The following is a 17,369-nucleotide window of genomic DNA, read 5'->3' on the forward strand; positions in this document are numbered from 1 at the left end:
TGTAGTGAGGAATGGGAAGGTGTAATCCATCCAGATAGAAGAGAAGTGTGTTAAGAAGTGATTTTGAGATTAAGTGGATCTGATCATGTAGAGATAGTGTTGTTACAAAAATTATTCTTTCATTCTCTCTATAACAATTGCTACAAGTGAAGTCCCTTGATAGGGTGGATCATAACATATCCTTATTATAAATCCTTTAATAGGGTGACACTTTACCTAGTGTTCAAAGTAATTTATCAAGGCCAATTCTAACCACACAATGCTCCTAAAAGGGATACAAGAAAATCTCCTAGTAAGGTGGCACTTAATAGTTTCTTTATAACTCCTAACATGGTTAAGATCCTAACAAAGCGTACTTTTGAAGAGTAAAAGTATTTGTGGGTACTAATGCCCACCACAAGTTTTATCTAGGTTGGCTTTAGGTGTAATAAAATTAATTGTCCCAAATGTATGAACAATTTCATATGACCACTTCCTTTATTTTCTTCTATAAAGTCATTTATTATTTAAAGGTTAAAGAGGTTGAAATTTATTTTTGTTTGGTTGATTTTCACCACCCTTGCACCCCCTCCCCCCACACCACATTAATCTTGTCACTTAGCACAAATAATAGCAATTGTTTTAATTGGATGAGAAGATAATTATTTGATATTTTATTAATCATTGATAATAATAAAATTTATTCAAATGTTTAATAAATAACCAATAGCATATTACAAGAAGTACGAGTGGTTATAATTAGCGAGGAAGGGTAAATGTACCAAGTTCTGGTACCAAAAGAGGGGTCTAAGATGCCACCTTTTTTCTAAAATCAACAACTTTTGCACTTCGATGAGTATTTGAGGATAGTTAAACTCAATATTTTAAAATACAACAAAATAAAAAGTCATAGTCCTCTAAATCTAGTTTCTAAACTACTTTTTTTAAAAATTGGTGGAGTTTAAGCCCATCAAAAAAGGGGGCTACAGAAAGTGGTACTAATTTTTTGTAAAAATATAACAAAGCGACAAGTGCGCCCCCACTAAAATTCTATTTAAAAATAAAATAAAAATAAACCTTTAACCACTCTAGTGTAAAGTTATCTAACACCATGTAGTTTATCCTATATTTTTTGCATAATTTTTTAATGTAAATTTTTCTTTTTATTATTTTGTAAGTGGGCACATCTCAAAGATGTTAAATCTCTCTGTGCACCCCTTACAAACTAATCAAAACTAATAAAAATTCAAGTGTGTAGAATGGAGTCTACTTTTAAAAAATTAAGTTGTTACAAAATCTAATCAATAGCCTAAAATCTAACCCACAAATACTATATGTTGGTTTTATAGGAAAAATGGAAATACATTCAAAAGAAATTATAGTTGAAAGGCTTAAAAAGTCTAAATTCAAAATAAACTATATGGTTAAATATATAATAAAGAGATATACAATATTATGTCACCTAATTTTATCAATTTTCAACCATGACGAATACTAATGGGGTGCATAGAAGAAAAATAAAGTATTTTTGGCATGCTTACTAATTAACACATCTCATGCATGTTTGAGACCACCAAACCTTTGGTTTGGATCTCCAAGGAAATTCAAGCCTTACGTTTGGTGAATTTCAATGCATTTTAAAAGTGTGATCACTCAATAGTGCAATCACACTACTAAAATGTAGTCAATTGTGTAATGCATGAGCAATGACACTATTTAAATATAGTGCCTTTTGATGGTTTCTATTTTCTAAGGGGTTGCAATTGGTTCTTATACATTTGAATGGGTCATCAGTGGTCCTAATAGACCATAAGGTATCATATGATCACTTAGATAAAACTAGGACTCATTAAGACATATTGTAACCACTTAGTGTATATCATAAGTCTATTGAGGTGGTTTAAGGGGTATTAGTAAGTTATAATTGGTCATAATGCATATTAATGGGTCTTAGTAGATATTATTGGATCACCATACAAGTTATGACCCCTTATGATTCATTCTATGATAACATATGTCCCTAGGATATCTAGGGATATATTCTATATATTCTAATTAGATAAAATGGTCCATAGGGTACCCTATCACCCCTATTGACCCATTTCATGGCAACATGTGTCCCTAAGGTTTGTAGTACCCCTAGGAGTTCATATCTTGTCACGAAAGGGTTAAAAGGGGTCATAGAGTACCGTATGACCCATTTCAACAAATTATATTATAGCATATGTCCTTAGGCATTGTAGGACACCTAAGAGTTCATATGTTGTTATAGAATGGGTTTAAAGGGGTCATATGATACCCTATGACCCCTTTCAACCCATTCTATGACAACATATGTCCTTAGGGAACCTATGAACCCTAAGCATATATTATATATTCTAATTGGTCATAATGGATCATAGGATATTGTATGAATCATTTCAACCCATTATATGATAACATATGTACCTTGTGGTCATAGGACCCCTTAGGAGTTCATATATTATCATAAAATAGGTGAAAAGGGGTCATAGGGTACCATATGACCCCTTTCAACCCATTATATAATAATATAGGTCTCTAGGGATCGTAGGAACCCTAGGATATCATATATTGTCATGAAATGGGTTGAAAGGGGTCATATGGTACCTTATGAACCCTTTCATCCTATTCCATGATATCATATGTCTCTAGGTGAACTAAGACCCGTAAGGACATATTATATATATTCTAATCAGTTGAAAGGAGTCATAGGATACCCTATGACCCCTTTCGCCTATTTCATGACAACATGTTTCCCTAGGGGTCCTACAAGTCCTAGGAGCTCATACATTGTCATGAAATGAGTTCAAAGGGTTCATAGGGTACTCTATGACCCATTTTGACCCACTTTATGACAACATATGTCCCTAGGAGTCGAAGGACCCACGGGAGTTGATATGTTATCATGAAATAGGTCAAAAGGGGTCATAGGGTACCCTATTACCCATTTATACTCAAGGACATATTATTTTCCCTTAGTGTACATGTTTTATTTATACTCAAGCATATATTATATATATTTTTTGATTGGTCAAAAGGGGTCATAGATATCCTATAACCCATTTCAACACATTATGCGATATGTGTATAGCAGTTGTAAGACCCTTAGGAGCTCATATGTTGTCATGAAATGCGTTGAAAGGGGTCATAGGGTACTCTATGACCCCTTTCAACCAATTTTATGATAACATATTTTTCTAGGGGTCCTATGACTCCTAGGGACATATTATATATATTCTAATTGTTTGAAAGGAGTCATAGGTTACTGTATGACCCCTTTCACCCATTTCATGACAACATATGTCCCTAAGGGTTCTACAAGCCCTAAGAGTTCATATGTTGTCATGGAATGGGTTGAAACAGGTCATAGGGTATCCTATCACCCCTTTCAACCTATTCTATGATAACATATGTTCCTAGGATTCCTACATATTATATACATTTTAATTATTCTAAAGGGGTCATAAGATACCCTATGACCCCTTTTACCCATTTCATGACAGCATATCTTGCTAGGTGTCCTACGAGCCCTAGGAGTTCTTGCATTGTCATGGACTGATTTAAATGGGGTCATAGGGTACCCTATGACCCATTTTGACCCATTCTACTACAACATATGTCCCTTGGAGTTGTAAGACCACAAGAGTTCATATGTTGTCATTAAATGGATTGAAAGGGGTCATAGGGTACCCTATGACCCCTTTATGCTCAAGGACATATTATCTCCCCTTTGTATACATCCCAAGTTAATTGAGGTTGTGTAAGGGGTAATAATGAGCTCTAGTGTTCTATAATGACCTCTTAGGACACACCCTGTCCCATAAGGATGCAAAAGACACCAAAATATTGTCCTAGAATGTTTAAAATTCTTAGAGGGGTCTTCATGTGTCATAATTGGTTCTAAGACCTATTGTAATGAGTCGTAAAGGTGGCAAGAGGGGGAGAGAGAGAGAGAGAGAGAGAGAGAGAGAGAGAGAGAGAGAGAGAGAGAGAGAGAGAGAGAGAGAGAGAGAGAGAGAGAGAGAGAGAGAGAGAGAGGATGGATAGGAAGAGGCAGAGACAATGAGTATGATATAGGAATAAGGATAGGGAACAAGGTGCAGAGAAAGTATGAGAGATAGACAAGAAGGGAGAGAACTTTGCATTCATATAGTGTCATCACACTATATTAAAATACACAAAATGGCAGAAAGGCATTTTTTTGTTGAGTTAGGCCCACATTCTCTATTTTGTATTGTGTTTACAATAGAAACACGCTTTTCATGGTGTTGGAAGTTATAAAAACACCAAAATCAATCATTTTCCTTCACTATTTCAATTGTCAATCAAGATTCCAACATATTTGAGGTTAGTGCCTAGTATTTTAAATGTTCAATGTCATATAGATATCAATTTTTTTTTTGTATGACAATTTTTAATATATTATTCATAAAAATTATTGTAATTTGTATGTTTGAATGATTTGATGTTTAGAAATCATTGTAATTTATATATTTCAACTATTTGTCATGTAGAATTCACCATCCAACCAAGTAAGAAACCAAAAATTCAAATAATGGAAAAGAAGGAGAGAGAATCAAAAAATAAAAAGGGATTAAACGAGAGCATTACATGAACAAAGAAAATTACAATCCACTAATGAAAATTCATCTTTGGAATAAATGAGAGAAAGAAACAAATATTTAGAATTGGAAAGATAAAGAGAATGAATGCAAATCTTACACTGAACTAGACAATTGAATTTTGAAGGTACACCATCTTCCAATATTGGAGCCACAACATCATCTCATTTTGAAGAGATATATTGTTCTATGTTTGACAGTACAAATTATCCATCATGTCATGTTGAAGGCACAACATCAACATACCAATTAGGAGATATTCCTTCTATCGCATGCATCTTATTGCCAAGGCACACCATATTTGAACCTCAAAGGTACACAATTTACCCAAAATAATGTTGATGTTGATAATGTTGAGTCTAGTGAAGATATTAGAATACCTCCAACAATTTCTTATAAAAAGCCAAGATATTTGATTGATATTAATTTTTACACAAGACTGAAGGTTTTCTCTTCTTAGCTCTTTCCTATCGGTGCCTTAAATGGGGCTAAGTTAAAAATAGACATTCATGAAATTAAATTATATAGATGGATGTTATTTTGATACTGCTATTAGGATTCAATTGTGTAGATTTCAATGACAATATACTATATATGTTTCTCAAGTTAATATTAATACATTGCTAAAATTACTTGTTTATAATGTTGGACCTAGTTTTTCCCAAGGAGCACTAAATCGATTGGGTAAGTGCACCAAGTTGTGGTGCCAAAAGGGGGGTATAAGTGGACACCTTTTTTCTAAAATCAACAATTTCCGAACTTCAACAAAAATTTGAAGATAGTTATGCTCAAAATTTTAAGATATGACAAAAATAAAAGTAGTAGTCCTTTGAATCTAGTTTCTAAATTACTAAAAAAAATTCAAAATGGTTTAGTTTTAGGTCCTCAAAAAAGGGGGCCACAAAAAGTGGTACTATTTTTTCCAAAAAAATATAACACAGTACAAAGTGTGCCCCCCCTAAAATTTTTTAAAAAAATTTGAAATTATTTAATCACTCTAGTCAAAAGTTACTTAACAATATGTAGTTTATCCCAAAATTTTTGGGTAATTTTATAATTTGTATTTTTTTTTAATGAATTTTTTAACTAGACACATCCCAAAAATATGAAATATCCATGTGCTCCCCTAAGAAATGATTGAAAACTAATCTAAAATCAAAACTTATTTTTTTCAAAGTGTGTAGAATGAAGTCTAGTTTCTAATAAACTAAGTTGTTGAAAAATTCGATGAACAAGCTAAAATCTACAACCCAATTAGTACGTGGTAGTTTTTGACAAAAAATGGACATACATTCAAAAGAAATTATAGATGAAAGGCTTGAAATAGTTCAAATAAAAAATAAATTATATGGTTATATAGCTAACATAGAGACCTACAATTTCATGTAACCTAATCTTATCGATGCCCAACCATGAGGAATCTTGAAGGAGAGCACACAAGAAAAATTAATCATTTTTTGTATGTTTGCAGCAAAACACATTTCAAACCTATTTATAGACTCCAAACCTTTGTGTTGGATCTCCAAGAAAAAGCAAAACATTAGGCTTGGTTTAATGCAAAGCTTTGAATAGCATGTATGCCCTATAGCATGTGTACGCTATAGTGTGCATGTGCTATTTAAAGTTTTTTGAATTTGGGTCTCAATAGCGTTTGCACGCTATAGTGCGCACACACTATCAAGCACTAAATAGTGTATAGAGAAGGAAGAAGAGACAAAAAGCAAGAGCAAGAGAGAGGGGGGGATGGCTATATGTGTGTTAGAGAGAGAGAGAGAGAGAGAGAGAGAGAGAGAGAGAGAGAGAGTAGGGGATGGGAGAGGGGAGAGAGAGAGTAGGGGATGGGAGAGAGAGGAAGTGAGAGTGAGTAGGGGTGGTAAAGAGTACGAAATGGGAGAGAGAGGAAGTGTGAGAGAGAGTAGGGTTGGCAAAGAGAGAGTACAAGATGAGGGAGAGAGATTGAGAGTAGGGGATGGGAGAAAGAGGAAGTGTGAGAGAGTGAGTAGGGGTAGCAAAGAGAGTATGAGATGGTAGAGAGAGAGTAGGTAGTGGGAGAGGGAGCAAGAGAGGGGGAGAGAGAGGAGGATGGGAGTGTGTGTGTGTGAGAGAGTAGGTTATGGGAGAGACTGTGAGAGTGTGAGAGAGAGTAGGGGTGGCAGAGAGAGAAATTAGGGGATGGGAGAGGGGGGAGAGAGAGAGAGAGAGAGGGATGGGGGAGAGAGATTAGAGAGGGAGAGAGTGAGAGAGAGAGAGACAGTAGGCAGTGCAAGAGGGAGAGAGAGGGGGGGATGGGAGTGTGTGTGAGAGATCTAGAGAGTAGGGGATGAGAAACGAGAGAGAGGGGGGGAATGAGAGTGTTTGGTGTGTGTGAAAGAGAGAGAGAAGGAGATGGGAGAGGGGAGAGAGAGAGTAGGGGATGGGAGAGAGAGAGTAGGTAGTGGGAGAGGGAGTTGGAGAGGGACAGAGAGGGGGGAATGGGAATGTGTGTAAGAGAGAGAGTAGGGGATGGGAGAGAGAGGAAGTGTGAGAGAGAGTAGGGGTGGCAGAGAGAGAGTACAGGATGGGAGAGAAAGATTGAGAGTAGGGTATGGGGAGAGAGAGTACAGCATGGGAAAGAGAGATTGAGAGTAGGGGATGGGGGAGAGAGAGAGTAGGTGTTGGGAGATGGAGTGGAAGAGGGGAGAGAGAGAGTAGCTCAATAGAGAGTAGGGGATGGGAGAGAGAGTAGGTGGTGGGAGAGGGAGTGGGAGAGGGAGAGAGAGGGGGGATGGAAATGTGTGTGTGTGTGTGTGTGGGCGCGCACACGTGTGTGTGTGTGTGTGTGTGTGTGTGAGAGAGAGAGAGAGAGAGAGAGAGAGTAGGGGATGGCATAGAGTGTTAAAATGTGAGAGAGAGTAGGGGGTGGCAGAGAGAGTAGAGGGAGAGAGTGAGAGAGAGAGAGAGAGAGTGAGAGTGAGAGTGAGAGTGAGAGTGAGAGAGAGAGAGTAGGTGGTGGGAGAGGGAGTGGGAGAGGGAGAGAGAGTGAGAGACAAAGTAGGGGATGGGAGAGGAGAGAGAGGGGGGATGGGTGTGTGTGTGAAAGACAGAGAGTATGGAATGGGAGAGGGGAGAGAGAGATAGAGAGAGAATAGGGGATGGGAGAGAAAGAGAGTAGGAAATGGGAGAGGGAGTGGGAGAGGGAGAGAGGGGGGATGGGAGTGTGTGTAAGAGAGAGAGTAGGGGATTGGGAGAAAGTGTGAGAGTGTGAGAGAGAGTGAGAGTAGGGGATGGGAGAGAGAGTAGACATGGAGAGATTGAGAGAGAGATATAGTAGGCTGTGGGAGAGGGGGAATGAGACTGTGTGTGAGATCTAGAGAGTAAGGGATGGGAGAGGAGAGAGAGGGGGGGTGGGGGAGAGAGAGTAGATGGTGGGAGAGGGAGTGGGAGAGGGAGAGGAGGAGAGAGAGAATGGGAATGTGTGTAAGAGAGATAGAGTGTGAGATTATGAGAGAGAGTAGGGGGTGGCAGAGAGAGCTCGTATGAGATGGAAGAGACAGAGTGAGAGTAGGGGATGGGAGAGAGTGTGGAGTGTGAGAGAGAGTAGGGGATGGGAGAGAGAGAGTGAGAGTAAGGGATGGGAGAGAGAAAGTAGAAAGGGAGAGAGAGTACTTGGGAGAAAGATGGTAGTGTGAGAGGGAGTGGGAGAGGGAGAGGGAGGGGGGATGGGAGTGTGTGTGACAAATCTAGAGAGTAGGGAATGGGAGAGAAGAGAGAGAGGGGGAATGGGAGTGTCTGTGTCTGTGAAAGAGAGAGAGTAGGGGATGGGAGAGGGGAGAGAGAGAGTAGGCAGTGGGAGAGGGAGTGGGAGAGGGAGAGAGAGGGGGAATGGTAATGTGTGTAAGAGAGAGAGTAGGGGATGGCAGAGAGTGTGAGAGAGAGTAGGTAGTGGCAGAGAGCTCGTACGGGATGGGAGAGAGATTGGGAGTAGGGGATGGGAGAGAGTGTGAGAGAGAGTAGGGGATGGGGGAGAGAGAGCGTGAGTAAGGGATGGGAGAGAGAGAGAGAGAGAGAGAGAGAGAGAGAGAGAGAGAGAGAGTAGAGAGGGAGAGAAAGAACTTGAGAGAGATAGGGGGGATGGGAGTGTGTGTGACAGATCTAGATGGTAGGGGATAAGAGTGTGTGTATCTGTGAAAGAGAGAGAGTAGGGGATGGGGGAGAGATAGTAGGCAATGGGAGAGGGAGAGAGTGAGAGCAAAGGGTGGGAGAGAGTGTGAGAGGGAGGATGGGAGAGAGTGTGAGAGAGAGTATGGAGAGGGAGTGAGAGGGGGGATGGGAGTGTGTGTGACAGATCTGGAGAGTAGGGGATGGGAGAGAAGAGATAGAGGGGGGACGGGAGTGGGCGTGTCTGTGAAAGAGAGAGAGTAAGGGATGGGAGAGAGTGTGAGAGAGAGTAGGGGATGGGAGAGAGTGTGAGAGAGAGTTGGTGATGAGAGAGGGAGAGAGAGTAGAGATGGGGAGAGAGAGGGAGAGAGAGAGAGAGAGAGAGAGAGAGTAGGTAGTGTGAGAGGGAGTGGGAGAGGGGGAGAGAGAGGGGGGATGGGAGTGTGTGTGAGAGATCTAGAGAGTGGGGGATGGGAGAGGAGAGAGAGGGGGGGGATGGGAGTGTGTATATGTAAAAGAGAGAATTCAGGGGATGGGAGAGGGGGAGAGAGAGTAGCCCGAGAGAGAGAATAGGTGGTGGGAGAGGGAGTGGAAGAGGGAGAGAGAGGGGGGGGGGGATGGGAATGTGTGTGTAAGAGAGAGAGTAGGTGATGAGAGAGTGTGAGAGAGTGAGAGAGAGTAGGGGGTGGCAAAGAGAGAGAGAATGAGATGGGAGAGAGAGTGAGAGTAGGGGATGGGAGAGAGTGTGAGAGAGAGTAGGGGGATTGGAGAGAGAATGAGAGTAGGGGATGGGAGAGAGAGAGTAGAGAGGGAGAGAGAGTGAGAGAGAGAGAAAGAGAGAGATAGTAGACAATGGGAGATGGAGTGGGAGAAGGAGAGAGAGGGGGATTGGGAGTGTGTGTGAGAGATCTAGAGAGTAGGAGATGGTAGAGGAGAGAGGGTGAGAGAGAGTAGGTGGTGGGAGAGGGAGAGAGAGAGTAGGCGGTGGGAGAGAGGGAGAGAGAGAGAGAGTAGGGGATGGGAGAGAGAGTAACCCGAGAGAGAGGGGGGATGGGTGTGTGTGAGACAAAGAGAGTAGGGGATGGGAGAGGATAGAGAGTGAGAGAGTAGGGGATCAGAGAGAGAGAATGAGAGAGAGTAGGTGATGGGAGAGGGAATAGGAGAGGAAGAGTGAGAGAGAGTAGGAAATGGGAGAGGAGAGGGAGTAGGAGAGGGAGAGTGAGAGAGAGTAGGGGATGAGAGAGGAGAGAGATTGAGAGAGAGTAGGGGATTGAAGAGGAGAGAGAGAGAGAGAGAGAGAGAGAGAGAGTAGGGAATGGGGGATGGTGGGATAGGGAGAGATGTGTTTTGACATAGTGCATATGCACTATAGTGCATACGCACTATGTCAAATCACCCAAAAATGGTCACAAAGCAAGTTTGGGTCCCATTTCATCCATTCTCTACTTTTGGTCTGTTGTGCATTCTATTATTCTAACAAAAAATATGAGTTTCAACATAGAAAACACTATTTGAAGACTTTTTGAAGCTAGCAAACACCAAATTCAATCATTGGATACACTATTTGAAGGCTTTTTGAATATCCTTTGTATAGAAAAGGTTAGTGCAATCCTTTTTAAATATTGTTTGTTGAAATATAGATACAAATTTGATTATAGTTGAACATGTTGTTTAATATATAGTGAATTCATTGAAATTTGTATGTTTGAATGAAATGTTATTTCAAAATGGTTAGAAATTTGACAAGTTGTTTGATATATATTGTGTATTCATTGAAATAATTATAATTTTTATATGTATTTGAATGATTTATAATTTAGACATTGTAAGCAATTCAGATGTTTGAATAATTTGACATGTAGAAATCATCATCATGCCAAACAAGAAACCAAAAACTTAAACAAATGAAGATAGGGAGAGAGATTTGGCAATTAAAAGAGATAAAATGAAACTACTATGTGAACAAAAAAAATTGCAAAGCAATAATAAAAAATTGACTCTCCAAGAGGATCAAGAACCACCAATACAAAGAAACAAAGAGGAAGAATTGGAAAGACAAAGAGAATGAATGAGACTGTTACGCTCAAGAAGACAATTGAATTGTGAAGCTACACCATCTTCCAATGTTAGAGTCATATCATCCTCTCATGTTGAAGAGACACTAATTTGTAGATTCGATGATGTACACACTCTATCATGTCATGTTGAAGGCACACCATCAACATATCAAGTAGGTGATATTCCATCTTTTGCATCTTATTGCCAAGCCACATCATCTTCAGTTCAAGGTAAGCAATACACTCAATCTTATATTGATGTTCAAAATGTTGAGGGAATTGAAGAGATTATAAAACCTTCTAGAATTCATTTTAGAAGACCAAAATATTTGATTGATATTGATACTAACATTTTGAAATCAATGCCTGACAAGATTAGCAAGTGTACTTGTCAAAGAAAAGTTAATCGTATGTGGAGAGTATTTTTTGAATAATTAAATATTACAGGTCAATTCCAATTATTTGTTGAAATGATGAGGAATTTGAAATTTAGGCCTATCATGAAGATTCTTGGGCTAAGAATGATGGACGATTCAAATGAAATAAATATTGTAAAGAATCTAATGAGTTCTTATGACAAAGTGGGTTCTAAATCATGCACCAAAGATAGTACTATCACAAGATGAGTACTTACATCGATAATAGTAAGTACCCAAATGAAGAAAGCTTGACTCATGAGAAAGACAAGAAAAACATTGAACATTGGTAGAGGTACTCTAAGGAGAGCCATGCTAAGGCATGAGAGATTTGAAGATCCAACCAAAAATGAGTTATGAAAATTTAGCAGTAGACTGCCATCAAAGGATAAAGAAATTAGTGAAGCTTTGAAATCATTGATCGAAGATTTTTGAAAAAATAACACACATCTTTCCTCTAATAAAAAAGATGTTGTAAGAAGGAGGATTGGTAGACAAAATCGCAACCCACATGTGAAACATTTTTTTGACTCAACTCAGACACAATTTTTTTCAAAATTTACTAGTATGTATCCTCAAATTTAAATAAGTCAAATATAATTTGAGATGGATAAAAAAATTTATGTCAAGATAAATCACACACACACAACTTCTTGTTGTAGGATAAATATTGAATTTTCTAACCATTTTGAAGTTTTTAGGCATATATGTGTGTTTTTGCATTCTGAGTTTGTTTTGTAGGATTGTGACATGAATGAGCCACCAAGATCTTCAACGGAATTCATATCCAACATTTTATGTGAAATAGTGGACAGCCAACAATTTTACAAGACATCATGCTTGGATTGTACATGATTATTTTGTGATTCTTTACAACTTAAATCAACTTGTAAACATATGGATAGTACACATGTAATTGGAAATGAAATAGTAGATTAAAAAAAACTTAAGACAGTGATATATGCTCTAAAAGATGAGAAACAAAGTAAAAGATGTGAGTTATTCATTGAAAATATTCCAGTGTATGAGTTGATGAAGATTTTTTGTGAAAAGATTATTTATGAGTATGCAAGGCATACACATAGAGATTGATGGCTGGATTTGTAATTCAACTTGTGCAAGGATACGTTTCCACTTGATACCATTGTTTCAATTATAGACTTCGCAGAGAACTACACACCACAACCACAAAGTGAGGTGCAAGAAAAGTATTATACTTCTCAATAGGTTTCCATATTTGTTCACATAACATTCATACATTCACCTACAAGTGTAGGGGATGACAAGAAGATTTTGAGGGAGTACCACTTTTACATCAATGATGATCGATCACATTCTACAGTGTTTGTACAGGGTTGTTTTCAACTATTTTGTGGAGATTTGGCTAATAGGGGCATAACATATCGTCAGCACATTATTTAATCAAAAAATTGTGCATCTCAATTCAAGAATGCACGGATGTTCTATTGGTTGAGCAAGATGTACAGGTTGTGTAGAATTCAATATATGTGGAATTTTACAAAGGCTGGTCATGGAAAGGGAGAGCACAATGGTGCAGGCACATGCATCAAAAGAGCCTTATCTTGTGAAGAACTAAAGTACAAAGATGGATCAATATTGACAGATGCAAAATCCATCATCCAATGGTATAATGCTACAATGGGTCCAAGTAAGGAAGGTAAGTCTACAGTTCATAGATTTTTTTGATTGATAGATAATACTAACATTGCACCATATGAAGATTGTTACACACTAATAGGATCCAGTGAGTTGCACTCTTTTAGAAGCTCTAATGCAAGTTCATGAAGTATCCACACACAAAAAATGGCATGCTATTGTCCATAATGTGCAGAAGAAAATTGGGATGAGTGTGGGTTGACTGAATGGGTGGACGAATGGGATATATAGGTGTTGGACCTAATTGAAACCTATTGTCTCCCACAAGCACTAAAAATGGTAGAGATGGATTCGTTTATTGAATTTGACCACTTGTCTGATCTAGTGCAACCTAGTAATATATATATTTATATATCTTTGTAAGTTCAATATGCAACTTTATAACTTTTACCTAAGATTTTTTTGAATTAATGACCACATTTTGTACATTTGTCATTGCAGGCCATCTTTTTGTTGTTATTGCACCTAAAGATAATGAAGAAGGCACAGATTATTATTTGTGTCGTTGTGTCCAAGCCAAACAAAAATTGGATCACTTAGTTATAGATGGTGAAGGTTTAGAGTACCATGTTGGTGCGGTGGTTGTAACTGGGACATGGCTTTAGATGATATTCTATGAAGAACCCTAACTTGTGGTTGTTCAAGGATTAGCAAATAGAGAGGAAGATTCTTAACTATTCAAACCTTGTTGTCGCATCAAATGTCCACTTGATAAAATATGGTGGAAAACCACATAATAAGATTCTTTGGAAATTTCATGAGTCAGATCACGAGGCAATACTTGAGATACTAAAATGTAGAGCAGATCCAGTTGGCTCATTAGATTGAATAGGGAGAGAGGGAGAGAGAGAAAGAGTGATCAATTGGATCCAAATACAATGTTGCAACCTCTCCCCCAAGACTATCCACATGACAAGGTGGGTATTGTTATTATGTGTAAGCGATAAGATAAGTTTAAATCACAAATTTTATGTTTTGATTTGTTGAGAATCTAGATACATTATTTGAATTTATATTAGATTCTTTAATAGAAACCATTTTTTCAAATTAGTCATTTGAATAAGTGAAAGTTTAGAATTTGTTGTTTGGATCAAAATGTAATGAAAGAACATGAAAATCATTAGAATGTGAATTCTTTGTGATGTAAAGTCATGATTTTGTGCATGTAACCAAAAACTTCAAACTGGAAAAAACAAGGATACAGTGGGAGAAGTTTCCAAGACTCATCAACCCATTTAGTAAGCCGCTTGATCATTGCTAGAAGCTCAAACAAATAATTATTTGCATTTGTAACATTGTTACCAATAATGATATTATGACTAACATGCTTTTATCTTTTATTTGTTTTGTCATCTATAATTATTTTAGATAAACTCCAAAACAAATTGATATCCAAATCATAAACTTATAAAACCCTTCTTATAAATTTTTCAGATGTTGTCTATTTGGAAGCATTAAGAACAAAGTGTATGATCCTTGGTTCACTCCTAGTCACAAGAACTAGTAACTAAGTGTTCTTACACACATCATGCATAGGCATTATTAATAGAAATCACAGGGTCTTTACTTACAACAACAATTTCATCATTCATTTTTCTATTTCATTATTCCTATGAGCTATTACTAAGGTGATACATCCAACATTTAAACATAATGCAATGGACTTTAAATGACTATCAACACAACACAATGTCAGCCATAGAGGATTTTCCAAGCTTATCTCAATCAGCAACCCCAAGGATGTGGAGTAGAAGAATTTGTAGCTACCATCACTTGGGAGTTGGTGTGGATGATGTCAACATGTAATCTACATTCTACACTTTATACCCCCTCTATCCATGTCTTGGCTTATCCAAACCACCACCTGCATCCACAGGGTAATTCAACAACACTGGTACTCTTCTTAACATATACCATTACATAAACATTCAAGGCATATTGAAATTCATATTGATAATGTCCTTAAAGGACCAAGAGTTTTTTTGTATTGGACTAATGTTGTCCAAAACCTAAGTTATGTTTACAAGAAGTTTAGAATGGGCAGGGGATAGGTCTAGGTATTAGAATAAGGGTTGAATATCAAATTAAAGCCATTTTGTTATTTAAAAAAATCAAATATTTAAAAACAAGTGGCTATGAGATGTCTTTAGCCTTAAACTAAGCCTCCAACTAAAAAGAGTTGGTTGTGACAGTTAAGGGAAGTCTATTAAAGCATATATGCATCCATTGTACAGGAGATATTTGGCTGTGTGTAGACTGTACCCATTAAAGGAGCAGTAAAATTCAATTTTTCATCATTTTTATTACTTCTTAGGGGGTCTTTTTGAATCTTCTAAGTTGAGAAGAATTTCAAATGGATTGTGTAAGACCTAGCAGAAATTTCCAATTCCTTTTGAATGTTTTAAAACTTAATCAAAGTCACTATTTTGCACATCCACATAATAGTCACAGTTTTCAATACTTTTACCTAACATTTATACTGATCTCTTTAATGTAGAGGATCCATTTCATGGGATCAAGGGCCCTGAGACCATGAAATGGCAATGATTAACCTTTTATTATATAAATCTAACATTTTATATGCAGAGAAATGGATGGGAATGTGATCACAGTCTGAAATAGTGAAGAAATCAACATGGAAATGTTGGTTAGGTACAATAGCGGGAGTTCTAGCCATGTGAAAGGAGTATTTTGTGATTTGGATCATATTATATGACCAATGTAAAGTTGTATGATCAACCAATCTAATCTAGAATTTTGGGGAAGGGTGATATTGGTGATGCCCTAGATTTGAGGGTTTGAAAGAAGGTAATTTGGGATTTTGGGGTTCTAATAGGTCTGGGACAGATTGCTTATGGATTTGGGAGTTTTATGCCATAAATGATGACTGTTGAAAGTTACAATGTCTGGGAGTCTATTATACTAGGAGCTACGTTGTCAAATTAGCCATTTTCATGATTGGAGTTAGCCCTCACCATATACTTACTCACCACATTCTTGGATTGAAGAATCAGACCTTTCAATCCACTCCAAATGCTCTTTTTTAGATTTGTGATCCCTAACCAAACATGGTTTGTTTGCCTAGGGCATCATGCTAAAAAAAAATCATGTGCTTCCCATGGGCTCTCCTTTTCTATACATAATGTATAAGGAGTCTACTTCCAAATCCCAATAGGCCATACATTTTATATGGTGGGAAGTGACCCTAAGACTCCATTTTTTGTTGGCTACCCAGTTCAGAACAACAACCTGCTAACTTTCAAAATATTTTATTTGAACACACCAAACTCTCTATAACAACACAAAAACATTTTTTTTAAATGAAGGAAAAAAACCACTAAAACTTCCAACTCAAAAAACCCTAAGTTTGATCTTTACAAAGCATGGAAAAAACACTCAAAACAAGTGACCGTTGTAATAAACAAAATGTTGATTACAATCCGTACATTGCCATTTTTCCTTCTTCCAACACCTTGAAAAGGTTGAGTTTGACCTTATATAGGATTAGAATGTAAATTTACAACTAATTTATGTGGTTGAAGGGCTCCCATGAAGAAGTTTCTTTTTTTGCATAAAAGTTGCAAAAGTTGTCAATTACAACTTTGCAAAAAATGAGCAATTTTTGCAATTTTGCTAATTTTTACCAAAACTTTCTCTACTTGCTACCAAACTTTCCAAAATGCCTAAGATGGATCCAAGACACCTAATAATGACCCTGAAACAATTGATTACCTTATTTGGCCCTGAAAACCCAAAAATGCTCTATTGAGCCAATTGAGCAATTAGGAGAATTATTGCATTGTGGGGCTCTTCTAACCTATCTAATCTCACATAGGACCAAGTTTTTCCTATTATTACTCTAGTGATGTGGCTAGCATCACTACAAGCCAAAAACACCAAAGAAGCCCTAGGTCTACCCTTTAGCCTACCTAGATGCTTCCGCACCAAATCCGAGGGATGGATAGGGTAAGCAAGGTTTGGAAAGATCTTTTTAGATGGATTGTAAGGTGTTTGAACCTTTTTTAGAGTTGTGAGTTAATTGGAGGGGTATTTTCTACAAAACCCTTGGTTTCTTGTTCAAATAGTGAGGGTTTGTTAATTTGGGAGTTTGATGAATGGTGATACTTTAGGAGTTTGATAATATTGTGTCCTAAGAGGTCTAGAAAGACTATTTTAGGTTGGGGAGTCCTGGAGATTAGTGGAGGATAGGGTTCCTTTGTTGGGGTAGGCTAATTAGACCTAAATGCATGTGCAATCAATAATAGAAAGGTTCACCAATCAAGAGGTGAAGGTTTGAGATTGATAGAGATTTTATAACTCCCAAAAGGGTATTTGGAAAGTTAATTACTTACCAAGTTGTTTGGAAACATTTCATGGAATTTGCAGATTTCTGTCTGACAGGGCTACTAGGTAAGCCTAGGAGGGCTAAAGTGTAAAATGCTGAAAGATGAGTTGGTTGG

This window comes from Cupressus sempervirens, chromosome 4 (genome assembly GCF_028749045.1).
Source record: "Cupressus sempervirens isolate cs-2001-9-10 chromosome 4, ASM2874904v1, whole genome shotgun sequence".
Classification (NCBI taxonomy): Eukaryota; Viridiplantae; Streptophyta; class Pinopsida; order Cupressales; family Cupressaceae; genus Cupressus; species Cupressus sempervirens.